This window comes from Canis lupus, chromosome 30 (genome assembly GCF_011100685.1).
Source record: "Canis lupus familiaris isolate Mischka breed German Shepherd chromosome 30, alternate assembly UU_Cfam_GSD_1.0, whole genome shotgun sequence".
Classification (NCBI taxonomy): Eukaryota; Metazoa; Chordata; class Mammalia; order Carnivora; family Canidae; genus Canis; species Canis lupus.
Genome location: NC_049251.1, coordinates 40439815 through 40465453, shown reverse-complemented (window position 1 = coordinate 40465453; position 25639 = coordinate 40439815). Strand labels below are relative to the sequence as shown.

At 51.5% G+C, this 25639-nt stretch overlaps 1 protein-coding gene across 2 annotated transcripts in view; it reads left to right on the top strand.

Moving 5' to 3' along the window:
• The first annotated feature begins 5721 nt into the window (after window positions 1-5721).
• Window positions 5722-25639, top strand: part of TMEM266 (transmembrane protein 266) — a 93173-nt gene continuing 73255 nt past the window's right edge. Inside the window, exon 1 of one of the 2 annotated variants that reach the window (XM_038581083.1) lies at window positions 5722-5833. The gene's annotated coding sequence lies outside the window, so the exon portion shown is untranslated. The remainder of the gene's footprint in view (window positions 5834-25639) is intronic. The other variant, XM_038581085.1, reaches the window with a different exon arrangement.

The following is a 25639-nucleotide window of genomic DNA, read 5'->3' as shown; positions in this document are numbered from 1 at the left end:
ACCTTCATGAGAAAGGAGGAAAAGTGGTATACAGTATGATCTATCTTCCGCTTTAAAAGTTCATTCCCCCCAAAGAGCTTTACTTTATATGGCACTGAGAAGGTCAAGGCTCACAGCACCTCAATTATATAAAAGTAGCATATGTGGATAATGTAAGTTTTTATACCGAGCTAATTTTTGGAATGCACAATCAATCCCAAAGAAGTTTATGGTCTTTCTATAGTCACACAAACGATGAACATAAAAGGTTTAGCAGTAGTGTAATTTTGCAACTGCAAAGCATCAAAGATTTATCTACCTTAAGTTCAATCATGCTAGTTCTTTATTTCTCTAGTTCATTTTTAGTCTATTAGATAAATGAAAAATCAAACTTTCTTCTTTACAGTATCCTAGAAACATCAAAATTTATAACTAGAAAGAAATTCAGAGAATTTCTAGATGGAGTAAGTTCAAGCCTCTCTAAATAAGGGACATTTACTAAATTGCCTTATTCAAAGTTACAGAAGGAATTAGCAACGGAACCCTTTGCCTCCAGGGTAGTGAGAAATCCAGAAAGCTTCTCTCACTACAAAATGATTTCTCAAACTCATTGAGGCACAATTTGGTGTATATGTATGAGTCACTGAGGCACTGGGGTTGAACCTGGGGCCTCTGAATCAGGATGAATCTTGGTTCCTTCACTTACCAGCGTGTGATCTTGAGCAAGTTACTTAATCCCTTTGTGCCTCAGTTTTCTCATCTATGAAATGAGATAACTGTACCTTCTCAATAGGGTGGTTGTAAGAAAGATTAATTCATATAAAGCACATAGAATGTTACCTGACACATCATAAACATTTAATAAATGTCAGCAATTATTAAGATTCCATCAATAAACACATCGACCTGTGCTTGCTAAGTTTTAAAATAGCCCAATTTTACTAGAATTGGAATATTGGACCACTTTCATGTTTTAAAATATATATACACACGTGTATATACACATATATAATATGTATAAATATACATAAAATATATATAATATATATAAATATACGATTACTGATATTCCATTTTGGCACATGAATTATATAGCCAAAGGAACAGTTTCTTCATGAAGGACAATTAAGATTCTAAATATTAAGCTTACAGTAAAGCGCACTTAATTTGAATACCATTCACTTTGTGATCATTTTAGCCCAGTGGTATAATCAGAATATGACATACAGGGGGTATTATTTTTAACGCCACTTCCTCTATGTGACAAAATTATTTCAAGTAATGATCATGAAATGAAGCAAATATAATAGCCAGGAAAGATACTGATTGTGAAAATTCTTTTTTTTAAGATTTTATTTTTTTATTCGAGAGAGAGAGAGCACGCATGTGCACACAAGTGAGCTTGGGGGGCGGAGGGACGACATGGGCGGAGAGAATGCCAAGCTGACTCCACGCAGAGTGTGGATTCAGGGCTCCATCTCACCCTGAGATCATGACCTGAGCTGAAATCAAAAGTTGAATGCTAAAAAAAAAAAAAAAAAAAAAAAAAAAAAAAAAAAAAAAAAGTTGAATGCTTAACTGACTGAGCTACCCAGGCACCCCCAGGCCATGAAAATTCTTTTATTCAACTCCACTTATATGCCAATATAAAATAAATATTATAGCACCCCCAAAAAAGTACTGCAATTAACATTTTTGAAGAAAGTTCTACATTTTGGTCTGTTGAAGTACTAAATAAACACAATACATCTCCTATTCTCTTGTTCTTTAGTAAACATTAACAAAAAAGAATAAATTTCAAAGCTAAAAATATTTCATTCAATTATTTAAAAGAATAATTTCATATATGAACTAAAATTTGTACTTACCAACCAGCAATGTTATACCTCAAAGTTTGTACTTTGTTTCGTCCTTAAATTTTCCACGCAAATGAAAACCCTAACTGGTCACATGAAATAACGACACTGAAGCAATCAGGTTTGGTTTCTTCATCCTTACAATTGTAGTGCTACCTCTGTTTAACAATTAAGAATTATTTAAATGAGAGATATGGACCAAAGGAGGACATGAACTGTGCCCAAAGCTCTGGATTACTCTGCATTTCTTTTCTTTTTTTTTTTTTAAGATTTATTTATTTATTTATTCATGAGAGAGAGAGAGAGAGGCAGAGACACAGGCAGAGGGAGAAGCAGGCTCCATGCAGGGAGCCCGACGTGGGACTCGATCCCGGGACCCCAGGATCGCACCCTGGGCCAAAGGCAGGTGCCAAACCACTGGGCCACCCAGGGATCCCCTTACTCTGCATTTCTATACATTTACTTGGGTAAATAACCATACAGATGAGTCTATATGTATTGAAGTCACACATACTCCGTTTTTCAGGATTCTCATTAACTCCGATTGGCCTTCTCCCTGCATGTCCCAAATACATGAGGTTGCACTATAAATCGATACCAGAAAAGGTTTTAAAGTATTAACAGACACCTGAACAATTTAAGATTGAATTGGTATTAAATTTCACAATCACGTGGCATCAGATGCATATGTTCTATTCTTAGGAGCAACTACAAGAGAACAAATTGTAACTGCCATCAGTCTTTTGCACACATTCACAAGACCACCGTAACGTCTAACCCACCCCGCTGTAACTCCGTAGCTACACGCGTGCGCACACTTTCTGATTATGTGATGCTTGCTGTGCCCAAGATTGCGAATCCGAGAAACCACCGAGGAGCCGACACCGATGCAAACACATGAGGGTTTATTCACAAGCTCAAGCTTGGGTCCAAGTGCACCCGACCCAGTGGAGCAGGGACTTGGACCCCGAGGGGGCTTCCAGCTGGGTTTTTATGGGCTGGTCTAGGGGATTTTCAGAAGGGGGGAGGAATTTCTTAAGTTCTGTTTTCATTCCAATATGGGACTTTCTGTCTCTGTCCAGGGCGTTCTGAGCTCTGCTTTCATTCTGATATGGGATTTTCTGTCAAGGGCATTAAGCTCTGTTCTCATTCTGTTATGGGACTCTCCGTCAAGGGTGTTGTGCGGTTTTTCCTGTACAGTTCAGCTCTTATTCCCAGGGCCCTGAGACGCTGAACTTGAGGTGGAATGGCCTTGATTTTCTCGGCCTCCACATGCTGATACTCTTGAAAAGAGTCTTTTTAACCCAGAGAAGTCCTGGGGTCCCCAGTTGGCAGAGCATGTGATTCACGACCTTGCGGTCATGGGTTCAACCCCACATTGGGTGTAGAGCTCATTTAAAAAGAAGCATCTGACTTCCCTCAAAAGGCATTTTGCAGTGGGCTACGGTGCCAGTGGCCGCCACACCAGGAGCCGCATGTCTGGCAGGAAAGCGACACACAAGCTTAACCCAGTGAAGCTCTTCCACTGCGGAACTCCCTCACCCAGAAGGCTCCCTCCGGTTAGTCACCTGGTCCCCCCAAGCAGCACCTGTTCTTACAGCTCTAGCATCCTCCAACCTCCCTACTGTGAGAGTCCCTGGAGCAGGCAAAATAACAGTCACGTGTTACTCTCCTGTAGGTGACACTTTAATGGATTTGAGGTAAGGCTCCAGAATCTGTTTTGGGTTTGCTTGTTTAAGATTTTTATTTATTTATTCACGAGAGACACACACAGAGAGAGGCAGAGACACGGGCAGAGGGAGAAGCAGGCTCCACGCAGGGAGCCGGACGCGGGACTCCATCCTGGGACCCCGGGGTCACGCCGTGGGCCGAAGGCAGGTGCTCCACCACTGAGCCCCGCAGGGATCCCCAGAATCTGGTTTTGAACAGGAAACCCCAAGTGAGTCTCACAGGTGTGTTTAAGAACAAGCTAACGCGAAGAGGCCGGTCAGAGCTGTCCTCCTCCGGTTGGGGGAGAATCTGAAAGTGAGAGGAGGGCCGGTTTGGAGAAAGGCCACCTGGTGCACCTGGTCCACCTGATCCACCTGGTGCACCTGGTCCACCTGATCTACCCGGTGCACCTGGCCCACTCCGTCCACCTGGTCCACCCCGTCCACCTGGTCCACCCGGTGCACCTGGTCCACCTGATCTACCCGGTGCACCTGGCCCACTCCGTCCACCTGGTCCACCCGGTGCACCTGGTCCACCTGCTCTACCCAGTGCACCTGGCCCACTCCGTCCACCTGGTCCACCCGGTGCACCTGGTCCACCTGGTCCACCCGGTGCACCTGGTCCACCCGGTTGCAACCCCGAGAACGACCTCGCGGGAGCGCGGACGCCCGGGTGCCCACCAGGGGGCGGCGTAGACCCGGCACATTATACGCGTTTGGGGTTTTCTTCACCTTCCCCGTCCGCGGTGGTGGCCCTGCGCGTCCTGGAGCTGCGGCTACCGGAACAGGGTCGGTGCCCCCCGGGAGGCGCGGGCCAGGGACTCCTCCAAGGGGGTCGCACCCGGATCCGCAAACCGCCTCGGGCTGCCGACTCCGGCAGCCCGCGACCCTGCGAGTCGGGGTGCCGGGCAGCGTGTGGGTGCTACGCCCTCGGGGCGCCCAGGGTCACCCGCGGCCTGGCCCGCCCCGACCCCCCCGGTCACCGACAAGCCGGGGCGCGCACGGAGCTCCCGCGTCACCTGCAGGCCAGCTCCCTCCGAACCCGTCAGCCGAGCGGCACGCGGAGCCCCGGCCCAGCTCGCCCGCGGGAGCCCCGCTCCTCCCACGGACTCCCCGCTCCAGGCCGGGGACCCAGCCTCCGCGGAACCCCGCGACCGGGCGAGGTCGCTCCACCGCCAGCCTCCACCCTGCGGCCCGCGGAGCAGAGGGGGCGGGCACCGGGCGGGGGCGGGGCGACGGGCTGGCGGGGGCGGGGCTGGGCGGGACGGAGGGGCGGGGCGACGGGCGGGCGGGGGCGGGCTGGGCGGGGGCGGGGGCGGGGCCGAGGGCGGGACGGAGGGGCGGGACGGGGGCGGGGCGACGTCGCGGGGGCGGGGCCAAGCCCCCCGGAACGCGTGCGTAAACCGGGGTTCCCAGACCCTTCAAGTGTTTCGGCAGAAGTGTCAGGGCCCCGTGGCTGTATTTTTGGCAAGAACTGAGGACACGGGCGGCGCTCGCAGACGTCAGAGGGTAGACACCGGCACGGACAAGGACTGTCGTCGGGGCCGCGGGACACCTGCTGCGCGCCGGGCCGCCGCCCCGCCCCGCCCCCAGCCCCGCCCCCGCCCAGCCACGCCCCCCGTCCCGCCCCCGCCAACCACGCCCCCAGCCCCAGCCCCGCCCCGCCCCGCCCCCGCCCCGCCCCCGCCCCGCCCCCAGCCCCGCGGCCCTCCCGTCGAGGGCACAGCCCCCCGCCCCGGACGCGGCCACCCAGGCCTGCGGTGCGCACCCCGGCCCCGTCACAGCCGCGTCGGAATGTCACGGACGAGGGCGAGCAGCGCGTCCAAAAAGCCTTCGTGGAGGACGGCCGCGGCGGGCTAAGGAGCGCGGGCGTCCGGGGGTCCCGGCCGAGGCCCGGCAGGCGGGCCCTGACAGCGGGCACCGGGGGTCAGAGGCCCCGGGGCACAGCGGGACGGAGCCAACACCTGCGGGAGCTGTGCGGGCTGCACGGAGCGCGCCCTCCCCTCCCTCCCCTCCCTCCCCTCCCCTCCTCCCCCTCCCCCTCCCCCCGCGGGCTCCGGGACGGCCGCCGGGGCGCGTGCGCGCGGAGGAGCGGGGCGCGGGCGCGCGGGGCGCGGGCGGCGGAGCGAGGGCGCAGGCGCGGGCCCGGGAGCCGGAGGACGAGGCCGCGCGCGCCCCGAGCGCGGGGGGCGGAGGAGCGGAGGCCGCGGCCCGGAGCCGGGAGCCCGGGGGCCCGAGAGCGCGAGCCGCGCCGCCGCAGAGCAGAGCGGATCCCGGCCCAGGCAGCAGGTATGTCGGCGCGTGGCGGGGCCTCCTCCCCGGAGCCCGTCCCGGAGCCCGCGTCCGGCCGGTGCGGGGCGGGGGGACCCGGCGCTGACCTTCATCCCGGCTCGCGGGGGCGGCGGCGTGCGGGGCCGTGCGGGCTCGCGGCTCCCCTGGGCTGGGGCTGCTGGGCTCGGCCGCCGCGGACGCTCTTCCCTCCCGCGCTTCGCCCGCGTCCGCCCTGCAGCCGGGAACCGCGCGGGCTGCGCTGCGGGGGCCGCTGCCGGGGGCCCTGCGGGTCCGGGTCGGGGACTGCTGTCGGGGCGCAGAGTCCGCCCGGCCCCTGTGCTCGGCCGCGGCCGCTGCGAGGGGCTCCGTCTGGGCGCGGGGGGCAGCACCATCGGCAGGGTCGGGGCGCGGGGGGCAGCATCCCCTGCAGGGTCGGGGCGCGGAGGGCAGCATCCCCGGCAGGGTCGGGGCGCGGAGGGCAGCATCCCCGGCAGGGTCGGGGCGCGGGGGGCAGCACCGCCGGCAGGGTCGGGGCGCGGAGGGCAGCATCCCCGGCAGGGTTGGGGCGCGGGGGGCAGCACCGCCGGCAGGGTCGGGGCGCGGGGGGCAGCATCCCCTGCAGGGTCGGGGCGCGGAGGGCAGCATCCCCGGCAGGGTCGGGGCGCGGGGGGCAGCATCCCCGGCAGGGTCGGGGCGCGGAGGGCAGCATCCCCGGCAGGGTCGGGGCGCGGGGGGCAGCACCGCCGGCAGGGTCGGGGCGCGGAGGGCAGCATCCCCGGCAGGGTTGGGGCGCGGGGGGCAGCACCGCCGGCAGGGTCGGGGCGCGGGGGGCAGCATCCCCTGCAGGGTCGGGGCGCGGGGGGCAGCATCCCCGGTGGGGTCAGGGCGCAGGGGGCAGCATCCCCGGCAGGGTCGAGGCACGGAGAGCAGCATCCCCTGCAGGGTCGGGGCGCCGGGGGCAGCATCCCCGGCAGGGTCGGGGCACGGGGGACAGCACCACCGGCAGGGTCGGGGCGCGGGGGGCAGCATCCCCGGCAGGGATGGGGCGCAGGGGGCAGCATCCCCGGCAGGGTCGGGGCGCGGGGGGCAGCACCGCCGGCAGGGTCGGGGCGCGGGGGGCAGCATCCCCGGCAGGGTCGGGGCGCCGGGGGCAGCATCTCCGGCGGGGTCAGGGCGCAGGGGGCAGCATCCCCGGCAGGGTCGGGGCGCGGAGGGCAGCATCTCCGGCGGGGTCAGGGCGCAGGGGGCAGCATCCCCGGCAGGGTCGGGGCGCGGAGGGCAGCATCTCCGGCGGGGTCAGGGCGCAGGGGGCAGCATCCCCGGCAGGGCGGCAGGGTCGGGGCGCGGAGGGCAGCATCCCCGGCGGGGTCGGGCGCGGAGGGCAGCATCCCCGGCGGGGTCGGGGCACGGAGAGCAGCATCCCCGGCGGGGTCGGGGCGCGGAGGGCAGCATCCCCGGCGGGGTCAGGGCGCAGGGGGCAGCATCCCCGGCAGGGTCGGGGCTCGGAGAGCAGCATCCCCTGCATGGTCGGGGTGCGGGGTCAGCCTCACAGGCAGGGTCGGGTGCGGGGTCAGCCTCGCAGTCAGGCTGGGTCCCGTCGCGGGCAGGCGCAGCCCAGGGCAAGCGGGTCTCTGCCAACTTGCCAACGAGGCTGAGAGGCAGCAGGCTGTCCGCTGATGGCAGCAGCGAGGCCTTGAACCTGGTGCTCGGGACCCCTGGGGACCCCTCGGGCTCCCATACCAAACTCATCAGGACGTTGCATCCGAGGATGACTGAATCTTGCCACCTGTTGGAAGTCAGACCCACCGATCCCCACTTCGTCACTAACACCAGCGACAGGCCCACACTGGCTTTTCCTGCCTTCTTGAATATTGCTTGGGTTTTGCTCTTTTAAAATAAAACCTGTGATTTGATGCTCCGCATGATATAAATTACATGAATTGTTTCTATTCCACACACTTACAACATGTCCTGATGACTGAATTTCGCTTCAGTGTCCACGTTACGGATTTCCGAGCTCCCCCTTGCTTGGAGCAGCAGGTGCAAAAAGTGGGATACGTGGAACTGATGACCTTTCTCTGCCCCTCCCCGCATACTGTGGTAAAAGGAATAGTAAAAACTAGAGGCATAAAATGAAAGTGAGCATCACGGGACGCCCGGGTGGCTCAGCGGTGGGGCACCTGCCTTCAGCCCAGGGTGTGACCCCAGGGTCCAGGATCAAGTCCTGCATCCGGCTCCCTGCAGGGAGCCTGCTTCTCCCTCTGCCTGTGTCTCTGCCTCTCTCTGTGTCTCTCATGAATAAGTAACTAAGTCTTTAAAAAAAAAAAAAAAAAGCAGCTCTGTTTAAAAGAAAGAAAGAAAATGAGTATCACCAGCCATTGGGCTATGGCAGCAGAACTCAGTGCTTGTCAAATGCAGTCAGTGTGCCCCATCTAATCATGAGGACACGTTCTTAAGTGTGCATATGTGCCAGGTATCGGGCTAAGGGGTGCTTGTGCGTGCTATCACTTAATCCTCACAAGGAACCCGTTCTCTCCGTATGGAAGATGAAGAAGCTAAGACTAAGAAAGCTTAGCTAACGTGCCCAAGGTCACACAGTCAGGACGTGGCGAGGATAAAGATGCAAACTCACGTGCGTCTGATTGCCGGGGGTCGATGGGCACGGGGAGGAACCTTTAACCCTGGTGCTGTCGCTGCCTCTGTGCTTTAGTTAAGGTCGAGCTTGTGCACGAGCGAACCTGCTTGGACCTGATTCCCCTTTCACAGATTCCACATCAACCTTAGTGGCTTTCCAGTAGGAGAAATCGTTGTTTCAGGATGGGTCTGTGTGGAATTTTTTGAGGTGGCACTGAGCCTGCAAGAAGTGGTATCCTAGACGTGCTTCCACTTAGCGCTCTCAAGCAAGCATTTAAGTTCAAAAAAGTTGTTTTCCTTCAGATTTAAATCTATAAAATGTATGCGCATCAAATAGAATGAATCACTCATGCTTTTCATTATCGCATCCCACTCCAGTCTTCTGCCACCCCGCACACTCACTTGTGGTCTCAGTGCCAGTCATGAGAACAACATTGTCTATCACACCAGCACATGAATTCCTTAGGGGGGTGAAGGAATCCACACCGGTTGTGCACCAGTCTCTCTACAGTGGCGGCATGTATTCACTTGAATAATCTTAGAATCTGTGCATTCAGCTATGGGTATATACTGACTCTTTTTTTTTTTTTTGCAAGTGAATTATGATAATGCAAGTAATGGACTTTCGCTACACATTCCTAGTAGTTCTCATAGACTTAGAAATTTCTATAGTTGCATCCATGGAAAACCCACTCGGTGGGGCTACGCACTTTTACATTCAAGTCACGTATTTAAGATGGTGGTGAGAAAGATAGAGGTAAGTATGACGGGTTATTTGAAAATTATATCCCGTGGAAGGTACAGCTTTTAATTATAAATTTAGGGCTAATTTAGGGCTGATATTAGGAAATACAAGACTCCCTTACAAATTCCATAAGCTCTCTTTTTTCCTCCTCAGGCAATATGACTGGTTGTAGAACATGATCTTACTTTTTTTCATTATACTGTGTTGACAGTAAAGCAATTTGCATAGCAATTTTGCTTCATGGAAAACCCTGGGTTTTAGAAGAGCACATTCCCTAGTACTTATGGAAATGCTGAGTTGGAGTCTTTCCGCCCTGAGGATTTCCAGTCTATGATCAGATAAACTCAAGAGGAGTCCTGATGTTACTGGAGAAGCAGCAAAAAAGCAAAGAGCAGTGTTGCTTGATTTCTGGAGAGGAAATGGGTTTTCCGACGTAGAGCATCGCTGTTTTCTTCAGTCAGAAATCTCATAATTAGAAAGCATCCAAGAAGTAGAAGAAGTCTGCTCTACCACTCAAGCAGGATTTTATTTAATGCAGAGCTGAGCATCCTTTTGGGTGCAGTGGTCATCTGAGGAATGTAAAAATGTTTCTGGACTACATTTTTTTTTCTCGAATCATATATCTAAACTGGGAAAAGCCGTATGATCAGCTACAGATGCTTACGCATTATATTTTCCTCTCACCAAGTGTGTTTTGGGGTTTTTTTGGAGGTGAGGAGAGCAACTAAAATTTTTCCAAGCTCAAGGTAGCATGCGTTGCAGTGACTGATTGTAATGCACATTTTAATGCATCATTGACTAAAACACTGGGAACTGGCTTATTTGTCTTTCTTTGACTGACCTTGTTGAGCTACTTAGTTGTGAAATGTGTGGGTTTTTTTTTTTTTGTTATAGTATTTTTACTATTCTTTCAAATATTTTTTTTCAGTGTCAATAATCTTGAATCATAAAAGAAGTTCACAGCTTACTTTAAGATACTTTATTTTCACTGAATCTTCTTCTCTCCCTGGTGGCAGCCTTTGCAAGAGTTTTAATTTTGCTAAGAAAGTGACTCACAATCCATGAGTTAATGCATCCCCTTCCCAAAAGGGTGCACATAATTCGCTTGCCAGCCAGGCGCCCCCCTGTAGGACCCTATAGCTCCCTTTGGCCTTACGTGGCCCCCCTGTAGGACCTTCATCTGTGAACCCCGTAGCTCCCTTTGGCCTTATGTGCACCCACTTTCCTCTCTGAGAAGGAGTAAGGGTTCCTAAGGTCGGGGCCCCCCGGCAGGCCTCGCTTGGTGAGCAAGGTGGAATAGCGGCTCCTGGATACTGATGTCGGAGAGGCCAGGAAATCACTTCTCCTGCGCCAACGCTAGCCTGTGCTGTGATTTCTGCTCGTGAGAGCAGCACGTGCTCATCGTGAGGTGCTGACGTGCTACGTGCTTGTGGAAGGTAGAAGCTCAATGGCTAGAGTCTTTATTTAGTAGTCTTTCCTCTTGGCGATCGATAGTCAACATTAATAGTTTGCTGTGAATTCTGGATTTTGTAACGTGGATAGTGAAATGTTACTGTTTGCCAACAATACTATACATAGATGCATATCACTTGCAGGGGCTTTTTTTTTTTCTTCCACCGGGTAATGTCTCACTCACAGAGGCCCTTGAACGGCAATACTTCTGGACGCGTTTTATTCGGCCGCAACGGGAGTTAGAGGAGAGGAGCCCCGTCGCCGAGGGAGAGGCGAGGGGCCCCTGCGTGCTGGGGAGGAGCTGGGCATGATCCAGGGCCTGTGATGGATACTTTTCCTTTCTGTATCTCTTTTACCCCTTTGCAATTACCCTTGGTGGCTAACTGTGTATAAATGAGAGACGAGTCCGAGGCCCTGGAGGTTTACGGAGCCAGGCTGAGGCCCAGGCCCAGGTGAGTGTGGCTCAGGGTCCAGGAAGGCGCTCGGCCTCTGCCCATCCCGGCTGGCTCGCGGCCTCGGAGCACCGGCCCTGGTGGTGCTCTCTGGGAATGCCCTTCCCCGACGACATCTGCTGGGTTTGTGCCCTCACTTCTTTTTGGCTTTGCCCAAAGTACGACTACGCCTCTAAAACGAAGTTCTGGGCAGCCCCTGTGGCGCAGCGGTTTAGGGCCCCCAGCAGCCCAGGGCGTGACCCTGGAGACCTGGGATTGAGTCCCGTGTTGGGCTCCCTGCATGGAGCCTGCTTCTCCCTCTGCCTGTGTCTCTGCCTCTGTCTCTCTCTCTCTGTGTGTCTCTATGAATGAATAAATAAAATCTTTAAAAAATTAAAAAAAAATAAAAGTTCTCTCCCAAAAGCACTCCTGGCCTCCTCCCGGCCTTGTTTTCCTCCGTAGCCCATCCTAGTTTTCCCTGTAAGTTGGCAGTTTTGTTTATTGTCCACCTCCCGAGGGAGGGAGTGCTCCAGCGCCAGGCTTTGTCTGTCTCGCTCACTCCCCAACCCCGGTGTTGTGGGAAGGAACTGGCCAGTGGCCGTGGCCCCGTCCTTGTTAGTCCTCAGCCTTGGCCACCTCCTAAATGCGAAGGCTCTATGTGTGTGTTTGAGGGAACAGCAGAGGAGAACCAGGAGAGGTCTCAAGAGGATGTCAGGGCGAGAGAAACCTCCCAGGTAGACAAAGGAAGATGGAAAGTCAGCTGAGGGCTGAGACGGGTGACAAGGCCGCGCAGAGTATGTGGGGAGATGGCCCGGATGCAGAGGAGCCACTCAGGTTCCCCTCTATTTGGCATACGGCATGTTTTTTTGTTTTTTTTTTTTGTTTTTTTTTAGATTTTATTTATTTCTTCATGAGAGACCCAGAGAGAGAGGCAGAGACACAGGCAGAGGGAGCAGCAGGCTCCATGCAGGGAGCCCGACATGGGACTCGATCCTGGGACCCCGGGGTCACGCTCTGGGCCCAAGACAGATGCTCAACTGCTGAGCCCCCCAGGCATCCCATACATCACGTTTTTTGAAGACTTCCAAAAACGGAGACCAGATGCCACCAACTTTCCTAGTGGCCTGAGTTACACAAAGGAAAAAGAATCTGTGGACACTCACGCAGGCAGGTTAATCACTGCCCCACCAGCATCAAACTGTTGCATTTTTTAAAGATTAAATACCTGTTGGTATCTTCCCTGCTTAAGCCAGAGTGTGAGAGTTCATTGCCAAAGCACTTAGCTCGCACGTCTGAGTTTTGGCAGGAAGCATGTACCAGCAGTATCCCAGCCTGAGATTCTTTTCTTTTTTTTTAAAGATTTTATTTATTTATTCATGAGAGACAGAGAGACAGAGACACAGGCAGAGGGAGGAGCAGGCTCCATGCAGGGAGCCGATGTGGGACTTGATTCTGGGACCCCGGATCACGGGATCACACCCTGGGCCGAAGGCAGGTGCTCACGCGCTGAGCCCCCCGGGGGGATTCTTTGGGCCCGAGGCGTCTCAGGCTCCTGGTTTCCTTTCCTACATCTATGGTCTGTGGTAGTTCTTGGATCTGAGCAACATCATGGGTGTTTGGGGGAATAATTAAGCCTTAGAACACTTTAGAATTGACACGGGGATGCTGGAGGGAGGTCATGGTTATGGGATAAAGTCGGCCAAACTGCTCCTCAGCCATGGGACCGCCTCCTCCTCCACCTGTCCCTCCTCCCCCTCCTCCTCCCCCTCTTCCCTCCTCCTCCTTCCTCTCCCTCCTCCTCCTTCTGTCTCCTCCTCTCCTTGCTCCTCCCTTGTCCTCCCCCTCCTTCCCCTCCTCCTCCCCCTTCCTCTCCAGGCTTTAATGCTGCCCTAGGAAGGGAATTACCCTTTGAGAAAAAGACAGCCTCCCTAGAGCTACCTTTGATTTGTCGTAAAACCCGCCATGCAGCTGGGACAGGGGCCGGGAAGTCCCCACAGCTCCTTGAGACAGTGTCCGTCGTGCTCTGCCCCCGCAGCCCAGGTGTGCAAGTGTGGACCGTGGACCGCGGGGGCTGTTCCCTGGCCTCCCTTCCAGAGCCGGGCAGGCGCTTTGCTTCCTGCTGCCCGCGGCTCCGAGCGGGTCTGAGATGAGCTCCTGGGCTGTCGTTGCCTCGGTCCCCTGCCTTAGTCACCCGCTGCCGTCGGGCCCAGCAGTGCGTGAACAAGGCCAAGCAGATGGTCCCCTTGAAGAGCCCGGCCCCAGCCAAATCCTGTGTTGCACCTCAGTTCCATGCGACGGGCTGTGCGATGCCCGCTGCTTGGACGACGCTTCTGAGCTGCGTTAGCTTGTCCTTCAGGGGCGGGGGGTCTCGGTCCCTCAAATAGGGCAGGTGCTCCACTGCCGGGGGACAGTGTCCCAGTGTCCAAAGAAAAGGTTGGACGTGTCTGTTCCCTCTGCCCCATCCTCTGCCCTGTCCTCTGGCCTGGGCCCCCCTGCTGTCCCTCTTGCCACCGTCCCGCAGGAGCTGCCAAGGGCTCCCAAAGGTCACCGCGACTGCCAAGTCACAGACCCGCCGCCTGTCTCAGGTCTCAGCCCGGACGGCTCAGCAGCCCTGGCCCTGCTGACTTCGACCCCCTGACCCCCCTGACCCGCCCTGGGCAGCCCCCTTCCCCCCAGTGGTCTGGCCGGTTATTTCTGTTGTTCTTGGCCTGGAGGGGAGAGGCGGCCTGGAGGGGTGCGTGGTGACCAGGCGGCCGCTCCGGCCTTGCGAGCGCTGTGATCTGGGCGACTCATTCTCACACACACACACACACACACACACACACACACACACAGTTCTTGTCTGTGACAGGAAGAGGAGCAGGGAGGTGCAGGCGCTGCCGGGGGAGGCTGAGCGGATGCGCCAGGAGAGGGCAGGCCGGTGGCAGACGCAGCTTGGCCCCTTCCAGGGCCCTGCCTGCAGCGTCAGTGCCCCCTTCCCGCGAGCTCTGAACTAGCTTACTCACCGCCCCAGCCCGGCCTGCCGGGCGCCCCCTTCCAGGCCTTGCCCCGTGGTCCCCACCTGAGGGCCTCGGTTCCCCTTCCTGCCCCCCCAGGAGGGGCGCCCGAGAGCTGCACCCACCCCGAGGCCGCGGGAGGACAGGCCCCGGGAAGGGAGGCCTCCTCCCTCGGCGCTGAGCCCGTCTCTGTCAGGCGAATCGTAAACTACTTCGGGACACCATCTGCGATTTATCCTTTATAAAAATATCCTTCTCAGCGTTTAGCACTACACACACGGGGAATGTAACTCCGTCCTCTAACTGCCAAAACATGATCGTTTTTCTTGGTCCTTCCAAAATCGTTTTTCCTCCTAAACTGAAACAAACGTGTATTGTTCAGTCCTAAACCCCTTGTAAGCCTTATATGGGAAAATTGGGTCAACACCACAGACCCTTTTGGAATGAGGAGGGATATGTGGAAATCACTAAAATAATGGAAGCACAGGGAGTAATTAATTCTTTTTGGAAGGAGTTTGAAATTCTCCCAACTTGTGAGACTGTTAGGATTTTATAAAGTGTTTGGGGCCTTTTTTCTGTCCTCATAACATCCCTTCCCAAGGAAAATGAGCACTAGTCCAGTTGCACCACCCCCCAACCCCCACCCCAGTCGTGATCATCAGAAATGTCTCCAGACATTGCCAAGTGTCCCCAAGTGTAGGAAATCCTCCCCTTTTGAGAACCACTGCTCTATAGGATCAATCCAGAAAGCTCAGTATGTTCCCAATTCACAGAATATCAGATTTGGACAGTTTGGATTAAAAAAAAGATGAAAAGTATAATAGATACAAAAGATACATTTGGGCTTGAAGTTACTAACAGAGTAAAGTTAGTATCTACGTATCAATGGTACAAAACCCCGTTATAAGTGGAAAATGCACGTAATGCAGCTTGCGTGCTGCGGACACGTTGCTTCGTGGAGCCCACCCCAGCGTGCTCCAGGCACTTCCGTTAGCCTCCGGTTGGGTACGATCATCTAATGCAGAGCCTGTTTCTACAATGAAGCGTTGCCTAGCTCATGTAATTTACTGAATATACTTTCCTGAAAGCGGGAAAAGTGGCTGCCGTCTGGGTACAGGGCGGTTGTAAACGGACCGGCTGTTGATCCTGGCGGTCGCGAGCTGACCGGGGGCTGCCACTCGCTGCGGCCGCCTGCAGATCGCCAGCCTGGGAGCAGATCCAGATTCAGATTCAGTGTGGTTCCACGGAATGCCTCCCGCCTTTGCACCACCGGGAGATCAAAGGATCATAGGGTGAACCCTTACAATGGGGGGGGGGGCTCCGTATAAGCAGGTACGGATCACGTCATGAATAAGGAGAAGGAAACCAATAAAGTGGTTGCAGAAATTCAGACCATCATACTCCTAAGGGTATCGGGTCTGAATATAACAACTCCGACGCAATGCTCCAATCAGCCTGGGATATTCTAGTTGGAATTGTATTTAAGTGCCCAAAATACATTTATACTTTGGACAATAAGTGTATTAAGCCAAAAAATAATGACTCAGGAACTCTCAGTTGGTTACCATCGGAGGGAATTAGATGGGACCTGGGTAAGCTGGCTCTCTACCAGAGGCTGCTTCTGACCTCAAAGCTACACTCAGAGGCATGTTCCGGTGCTCAGGGGTGACGCGGGAATGACAGGTACCGCGTGCTTTGGTGGAGGGCCACGCTTGCTCGGTAAGCTTCGTGGTTGTTAGAAAATTCAGCTGTAGATTTCTGATTTAATGCCCGCCTCCAGGAGCGCCTGGGAGGCTCAGTGGGTTACGTGTCTGCCTTCTGGCTCAGGGTGTGATCCAGGGTGTGACCCCGGGGTCCGGGATCGAGTCCCACACTGGGCTCCCTGCGGGGAGCCTGCTTCACCATCTGCCTGTGTCTCTGCCTCTCTCTGTGTGTCTCTCATGAATAAATAGATGAAATCTTTATACATAAATAAATGGAGTAAATGAAACCCACCCCAAGGGGCACCTGGGTGGCTCAGTCGGTTAAGCATCTGTGTTTAGCTGGGGTTGTGATTCTGAGTCCCGGGATGGAGCCCCGCATCGGGCTCCCTGCTCAGTAGATGGTCTGCTCCCCCCCCCCCCTCTCTCTCTCATCCTCTCCTCTCCCCCTCTGCCCCTCCCACTGCTCATTCTCTCCCTCTCAAATAAATAAAATCTTTCTAAATAAATAAAAATAAAACCCACCTCCAGGTTGACATTCACCACCAGGTTCTTTCTAAATGCAGTAGCACGAATTGCATGTCACACCCAAAGGCCAGGCGTAACAGTTAAACATCCTACTTTCTGAAAGTGCATTAAGGCGCCAGCCTTGGGAGAGACCTGCTGTAGCCAGGGATCACCTTTGGCTTGTAATTTGCCTTCGAAAAGGGAAAAAAGCCTGCGTGGAAGGCCTTCAGAATGATCACTCACCAATAGTCTAGAAATAGGCCTTGTGCGGTTTCTTGAACCTGGGAGGCAGGGCAGAAGTACTCATGCCACACACATCTGTGCCAGACTTGTGTGTGCTACGGAACCCCAGACACCAGGATGGACTGAATCGTGTCCCCTGCTAAAGTGCCTCTGTTGAAGCCCTAACCCCCAACATGACTGGGGATGAGGTCTTCAGAAGGTGCTTAAGGTTTAATGAGGTCAGGGCAGCCCCGGTGGTACAGCGGTTTAGCGCCTGCCTTCGGCCCAGGGTGTGACCCCGCGGTCCCAGGATCGAGTCCTGCATCGGGCTCCTCGCATGGAGCCTGCTTCTCCCTCTGCCTGTGTCTCTGCCTCTCTCTCTCTATCTCTCATGAATAAATAAGTAAAATATTTTAAAACAATGCTTTAAAAAAAAAGGTTAAATGAGGTCATTGAGGAAGAGATCCTAACCCGATAGTAGCCTTTGAAGAAGAGGAAAAGAGGCGCGCCTGGCCAGCTCAGTGAGAAGAGCACACGACTTTTGATTTCAGGGTCGTGAGTTCAAGCCCCATGTTGGGTATAGAGATTACTAAAAGATAATAAGCCTTTAAAAAAAAAAAAAAGAGGAATAAGAAGACAAAGAAAGATTTCTCTTTCACTCTCTTTACCCTTTGAGGACTCCGTGAGGAGGTGGCCATCTCCAAGCCAGGAGGAGGGTTCTCAGCAGAATCTGACCATGCCGGTACCCTCACCTTTGGTTTCTAGCCTCCAGAACTGTGAGAAAATACATTTTTTGTTGTGTAAGCCATTCAGTATATGTGTTTGTCTTTGCAGCCCCGGCCACTACATGCTGCATCCTCATTACACAGATGAGGAAACGGGACCCAGGGAGGCAAATGACTTGCCCAAGGTCAAGTTACTGGTTAGTGGTAGAATTAGAACACAGAACCTAGTCCACCTCAGGTCGTATAGGCTCCTGTTCATTATCTGTAAAACCTATGGCTCACCTTGTCTGTAGGCATCAGGGTCCTTATACCTGCCCTGTTTATCTCAGAGATGTTGTGAGGATTGGTCAGATGGTACAAGAAAAGAGTTTCTAAACAGAATATTTTACAAGTGTTAAGTATCACACTCAACTCAGATTTTGCCCCATTATCAGAAATCTATCTGCCTTTGAAAATTGTGTTTTCTTTTAGCACCAGAAAATTAGTCTTAATTCCTGAAATGAGGAAAAAAATAACCAGAAGGCTATGAAGTCTACAGACAAAAGTTAAAAAAAAAATAAAGTCCTTTCTAGTTGTAACCACATTGAAACTGTTGTTGCTTTCCTTTTCCAAAGGTAACATTCTAATTTTTGTAAGAAGCATCAGATTAGGGCAGCCCGGGTGGTGCAGTGGTTTAGCTCCACCTTCGGCCCAGGATGTGATCCTGGAGACTTGAGATCGAGTCCCGCATCAGGCTCCCTGCATGGAGCCTGCTTCTCCCTCTGCCTGTGTCTCTCTCATGAATAAATAAATAAAATCTAAAAAACAAACAAACATCAGATTAAGGCATAAGAATTTCTGGCACCCAGCCCATACTCTGTAGCACGTACTAGAAGTGTGACTGGACAAGTCATTTCGCTCTTCTGAGTCCTGCCATCTTTTCCTGTCAAATGATGGGATTAGGCTACTTGCGGTTTAGGGATCCCGGAATAATTACTCTGAACTATGCAGTGCCTTAAAACAGCGGGACAGAAATAATTCACACAGTGATCTCACTTTACAAATTATTCTTCAGTTATAGTTGCTGGAAGAGTCAAGCGTAGATGAATGGCATTTGGCATCTGAAACCCTTAATTATACACCGTAGGCAGCTCTGTGGCTTGGTCTCTGTCAAAAGACACCGCATTATTAAATGACACCGTGTAGGGACGTTCAGAGTTTTTGCAACAGCTTGTTCATCTGTAGCACGATCGCCCTGTGGCAGGTAGCCTCCACAGTCTGCATGTGCAAATCTGAGCACGCCTATATTTAGATTAAAGGCCTCCTGTCCAATTCCTTTGGAAATGAGTCCACTAAAATTGATGACACTCAGCGGGGAGTTTGGGGTCCATAGCTAGTGACACATGTGATTTATTTCCAGATTTTTTATGTAGTTAAATACTATACTAGGTATAATGCTTTTTCCCCACTTCATCTATTTTGCCCACCCTCCCACACACACCCCTCTGGCAACCACCAGTTTATTCTCTATATGAGTCTATTCCTGCGTTTGTGTAAGTTATGTAAGTTTTAGGTGTAAGTTTTATACACAGCTTTGTATGTATTTCTATTATAGAAATACATAAAAATCACACATAAGTAATACATAAATTGCAAACAGCTTTAGCAATAAGGAAAAAAATCATCTAAAAAGTCCTACTATAAAAAAATAAAATAAAAAATAAAAAATAATAAAAATAAATAAAAAATCCTACTATAGTTATCATTTACCTTTTTGCCTATCCTTTGAGACATGCATGATTTTTTTTAAAAGATTTTATTTATTTATTCATGAGAAACACAGGAGACAGAGAGAGGCAGAAGCACAGGCAGAGGGAGAAGCAGGCTCCATGCAGGGAGCACGATGCAGGACTCGATCCCAGGACCCCAGGATCACGCGCTGGGCTGAAGGCGGCACTAAACCGCTGAGCCACCCAGGCTGCCCTGCATGATTTTTTATAATTTTAATTATGGTTACATACATATAACAAAATTTACCATTTTAACCGTCTTTAAGTACATAGCTAAGTGACCTCAAATTCATTCGCAGTTATGCTGCCATCGGTTTTGCCCATCTCCAAAAGTCTTGTCATCTCACAAAACTAAAACTTTGTACCCACTAAACACAAAAATTCTACTCCATTACATCTCCACCCACACACAATTTATGTTATTGGCGTCACATATTTCCTCTTTATACCATATTATATATTTTATATTTTAAGGTATCTGCAGTTTAATATAGAAGTTATATGGTCTCATCCATTTGGGGAATATAAATAATAGTGAAAGGGAATAGAGGGAAAGGGAGAAGAAATGGGTAGGAAATACCAGAAAGGGAGACAGAACATGGAAGACTCCTAACTCTGGGAAGCGAACTAGGGGTGGTGGAAGGGGAGGAGGGCAGGGGTTGGGGGTGACTGGGTGACGGGCACTGAGGGGGGCACTTGATGGTATGAGCACTGGGTGTTATTCTGTATGTTGGCAAATTGAACACCAATAAAAAATAAATTTATTATTTAAAAAAGTTATTCTATATTAAATATATTATATATAATTCTATGTAATTCTATATAATTATAATAGAATTATAATAGAATAATAGAATAATGGAATTATTATTCTAATAGAATTATAATATAATATAATTATAATATATAATATAATATATAATTCTATATAATTAGATAGGATTATATATATAATTAAATATATATATTTATTATTTAAAAAGTTATTCTATATTAAATATATTATATATAATTCTATATAATTCCATAGAATTATATAGAATTAGAATAATAGAATAATAGAATTATTATATTTAATATATATAGAATATAAATATATTCTATATAGAATATAGAAGCCATTATTTTGAGGTAGATTTTGGGTGGGGGGAAGGAGTAGATTTTAGGTGGGCAGAAATAAAGGATTGGGTTTTGGCATTCATTTTTACAGTCTACGAGACGTCTAGGTGAAGATTCAGGTAGGCAGTTGGATATGCAAATTCTGGGTTTCAGGGGAAAGAATGGGGCTGGAGATAAAAATTTTGAAGACAGCATGTGTGGATGACATTTTAAGCCCTGGCAGAGGGGACAGATGGGTGAGATAAAAGGTCTGATAAAGAGCCCTGGGGCTTATCAACATTTAGAGGTCACAAGGAGGAGGAAGAGGACCTCGCAAAGAAAACTGAGAAAAAGCATCCAGTGAGGAAAGGGGAAAACCAGATGGTAGGGTCTCCGGGAAGTGGGGAGAACAGAGTGAAGAAGGATGAGCGAGTGATCAGTTGTATCTGTTTGTGTCAAATGGTTGAGGGTTGTGTTTACGGTATGAAGATCATGGCTTGTAGTTGAAATGGGACTCCAGTCACCAGGGTCCTCTTTCTTTTTTTTCCAGTCTTGAGATTGTTTTAGTTTTTGGGGTGTTTTGTTTTTACGCTTCTCACGCCATGAATTCATAGAGAATGGGTTCCAGTTGCTCGGGCTCCTTTCCATTGGTTCTCACAAGGGGTATTTCTCTGGTTGGAACAGGCTGGCACTTCAGTTGAACTCAAGCACCTTTCTGTTTGGCTTCCTTCTTTTTTCTCATCGTTTTCCTTCATGCACTTCGGGAAACTATCTCCGCTCTTAAATCACTTAATACGCTCAATACGTATATTAATTCTCTTGGCGAGAATCTTGCCCTTGTTTGTTTACAACAGTGCCAGCTCCATGCCGGGTAGCGCTGTAGACTCTTCCAGTTTTGCCACAGTGATGTTTGTGATGTGTCCCTTCTGAACACTGCCCATTTCCTTGATGTCCATAATACTCTCTTTCTCACAGATTTGCATGGTTGGCCAAAGGAACAACTCCATGTTCTCTAAAAGGTATAGAGAACTAGTAGTGGGTCCCTCTCCTCCTCTCTTTGTGTTGGTCATTTTGGTGAATTACTGAAAGACAATGGTCCCCACCAGTCTTGCTAGAAAATCTCCTCTCTTATTTCCCATCTTACCAGTTATGTGAGAGAAATCTCCCTTCTTTTATTTATTTATTTATTTATTTATTTATTTATTTATTTTTAAATTTTTATTTATTTTTTATGTATTTTATTTTATTTTATTTTTTAGAAATTTCCCTTCTAGTTGAAGGTTAAACATCTCATCCTCCAAGAGACAGTCACCTAATTTTCTACGTCAGTTGACCCAAAACAAATATTATGTCTTCTCTTGGGCCCTCCAAGAAAACTGTTTTTGTTTGTTTGTTTTTTGTTTTTGTTTTTGTTTTTTTTCTGGCTCAGCATAGAGAACAGTCTTATTTTGTTGTGGACTCTAACCTGCACCCTAACAATCAGTAGTCCCTCTTACATTCATCAACCAACAATTTTTTCACAAAACTCCAACAATAAGCTATATCATATGCATTGAGTCTTATTTGAGAAAGAAAATCCCACTCAGGAAGAGTTTACCAAGTGCCAGGCAGATACGATCCCTCAGGGTAGGGCAGAAAGAACTCAGAGGAAGACAGGATCATGAGGTGCGGAGGGAAAGAAAATATCGTGGGGGATTCCCAGGAAGGTGGGTCATCCGCTGGGCCTCAAAAGGTAGAAAGGATTTGAACAGGGAGGACAGGAGGTAATCACGAAAGACACTTAATAGGTGAGATCATTGATATCGCAAAGATGATGCTGGCTGGGATTACGTTTATCCTGACAGATTGGCCTAAAGGGATGGATTCGTTGTCAGAAATAATCCCGCATTGAATCACGTATGCGTGAAATCCTATCATGTTGAGAAGCCTTTGGTATAAAGGTTCTGGATTATCTTTTAGACGGATGTTGACAGTATTTAGTGATAGCGAGGTGCCTCAGAGTTTGGAGATGAGATTGCTTTACTTTGCCTATTCAGTGCATTTGTGTGTGAGACACTGAGGAGAGACCAAGACAGGCCGCAGTCTTCAGAATCCACAGATGGTGACGTGATGGGCCCTAAAATGCCGAAAGATACCCACATCCAATCCTGGAGCCTGTGAATGTTGCCTTATTTGGAAAAAAAGGGGCCTTTGCAGATGCGGTTAAGTGAAGGATTTTGAAATGAGGAGTTAATTCTGGATTATCAGTGGTTGGAAAAATACTATCACGGATGTCCTCATAAGAGAGGGGCAAGAAAGAGACGTGACACAGAGAAGAGGAGGACGTGGCAGTGTGACCACAAAGACGGAGGAGTGTGATGGGGATTCAAGCCAAAGAACACCTGAGCGACCAGAAGCCGGGAGAAGCAAGGAACAGATTGTCCCCCAGGGAGGACCACAGCTCTACGGACACATTGATTTTGGACCTTGGGCCTCCGGAGCTGTGAGAATAAATCACTGTTCTTTGAGGCCACCGAGCTGGTGGCAATTTGTGATAGCAGCCAGAGGAGATTCCTACAGGCGGTGTTAGCTATTGGGGGGCTAATCACATTGCGGATGTGAATTTGGAAGAGCCCAATACATTAGTTGAGGTGACCTGATTTGTGGATTAGGGAGGCAAGTTCAGAACATTAAGTATAATTTAGCAAGTTTACACTTAATTATTTAACACCTTATTTAGAGGAAAGCTGGGCTCCTTCACCCCCGCACACACACACACCCCCCCCCCCCCCGCCCCGGGCAGAGTCCCCTCCTCTTTGCTGGGTGTTCTCGGCCTCCTTGCTTTGACTCCATGCAGCTGGCAGCCACTCCTCAGCTTCCAGCCGCGCTGACTCTGGGCTCCTGGTTGTGAGCCTGAGCGTTTTGGATGCTGCAAGAGAAGCCTCTCTTTTTCTCACGCACGTACAGATGAATGCATTTGCAGCCTAATTTTTATTTCTTGTGAATTTGATGAGCATGATCTGGCTAATCATGCTTGAGTCAACTCAACCTTGAGATTGACGAAGCTGGAGGCCACCACCTGACTCTTAGTAAATTTGCCAAAGCTGACGCCACACAATAAGGCCTTTTGATAGAGTCTTGCGGATACTGTCTGCTGTTGTCATTGAGCCCTCTGTGCTACCTCGGGAGAGAACACGCTTCTCCCTCAATTCAAAATCTGGAAGACAGGCCTCACAGGATAAACACGTCTTCCAGATTTTGAATTGAGGGAGAAGCGTGTTCTCTCCCGAGGTAGCACGGAGGGCTCAATGACAACAGCAAATAGTATGTTGGCAAATTGAACACCAATTAAAAAATAAATTTATTAAAAAAAAAACAACCTGGAAGACGTTTTTTCCTTGGCCCTTCTATATATGAGGGTATCCCAGGGGGCTGCTGGGGGCTAGAGAGCCCCTCGACATGTCCCTGAAGGAAGAACAACCTCAGCTCATGAGTTCGTTTCCTAGGGCCACCGTAACAAATAGCACAAAGTAGGTGGCTTAAAATAACAGGAATTAAAAATAAATAAATAAATAAATAAATAAATATTTAAAAAATAAAAAATAAAATAACAGGAATTTATTTTCTTAGGGTTGCAGAAGCCAGAAACCTAAGATCCAGGTGTTACAAAGTGTGCAAAGCCACACTCCCCCTAAAGGCTCTAGTGGGGGGGGGGGGATCTCCTCTTGCCTCTTCTGGTGGCCCCAGGTGTTCCTTGGTTTGTGGCTGTCTCTGCCTTTGTCTTCACACAGCCTTCTCCTCCATGACCTGGCGCCCAGCCTTGGACTAAGGGATCACCCTAACCCGGTATGACCTCATTTGAACTAATTACAAACTATTTCTAAATAAAATCATGTCTTGGGCATCTGGGCGACTCAGTGGTTGAGCATCTGCCTTTGGCTCAGATTGTGATCCTGGGGTCCCGGGATCAAGTTCTGCGTCGTGCTCTCTGCATGGAGCCTGCTTCTCCCTCTGCCTGTGTCTCTGTACCCCCCCCCCCCACTCTCTGTGTCTCTCATGAATAAATAAATAAAATCTTAAAAAAAAAAGTCATGTCCTGTGGTTCTGAGTAGACGTGAATTTGGAGGTGGGGGGGGGGTGGCAGACACTGTTCAATCCACTACAGCTCCTAAGGCTGGAAAAGATGCCAAGGCTTGAATGAGTCTCAGGTTCTGCTAAATAAATGAGTCAACTACAGAAACAGACTAAGTAGGCCCCAGCTTGTAAGCGTGAGGACTCTAGGATACCCTAGAGAAGCTCGGAATGATCAAGAGGCCGCCCTGTCTGGTGGCAGCAGTGATACACTCGTGTCTCCTGTTAGGATCCCTGGGAGCACCGTCCCTCACCGGCCCTCCTGCCCTCCTCTAACTGAGGTCCCTGCAGCAGGGCTGTTCCCCACAAACGGGGCTGGTCCCCTCATGTTCCCTGCTGCTGCGGCCGCCTGTCTCCTGGCCCGGGTGCCTCGCAGCATAGCCCTCGGTGGGACAGGTTCCCTTCGGGCCGCCTCACCCGCACTCCCTCTAGTCACGACCTGACGTCATCCCTGCGGTGGCGTTTGTGTCCTGAGCTCACAAGTGCGGGGAGACGCACCTCCACGGTGTCCTCCTGCCGTGACTGGTGATGCGGAGGGGCCGTTGTCCCATCTTGAGTCCCTAACGTTCCAGTGTTGGTGCTTCCGGTCCCTCTCACCTTGGTGAGAGAATAATGAGTTTTGTGTCAGAATATCGTATTTTAGGTTCCTTTTTTCATTCATTCATTGAAACCCTGGGAGTCCCATCATGCAAACTGGACCCGTTGTGTAGGCAGAACCGCCGCTGCCACCCTGCACCCCGCTTAGGCCCCCCGAGGAGCCGAGCGTCCGAGCCGGCGGGAAGGGAGTAGTGACCCGGCTCCCAGGTCGCTGTGGCCTGCGGCGGAGCGGGTGGACTCGGGTTCCAGCTCCAGGTCAGCCGCCCCCGACCGTGTAGACCCGGGCAGGCCTCTCCACCTCCCTGAACGGAGGTTCCGTCAGGATCTGTGACTCGGGCCTCAATCATGTGCTCGCAGAGGCCACGTGGACGTGTGCTGGGACGGGAGGGCCGGTGAGCGCCTCCTGCACCTCATGGCCGGCGGCCGCGGCTGCGTAGACCTGCCTCTGATCGTGGGCCAGACCCCGGCCGGGCCGAGGAAGGCGGCCGCTCACGGGGACTCGGGCGAGGTGGCCGCGCAGCCCGGTGGTGCTCCTGCTCTGGAGCTTTGCCCACTTCCCTGCCCTCCCTCCGGCCTCAGGGGAAGCACGGTTCTTCTGTCCCCGAGCTGGTCGTGCTGGGGTTCCGGCCCGTCCCTGCCAGCCCGAGCTGCGCCTACCCTGGCCCGGGCCCTGTTGGCCGCACCCCCTCCCTCGCCGAATCTTCACTTGTGCCTTCGCTGCAAAACCCTCTCCCTTCGGGCCACCGGGGGCTCAGCGGTTTGGCGCCTGCCCTTGGCCCAGGCCGTGACCCCGGGGTCCCGGGATCGAGTCCCGCGTCGGGCTCCTGCGTGGGGCCTG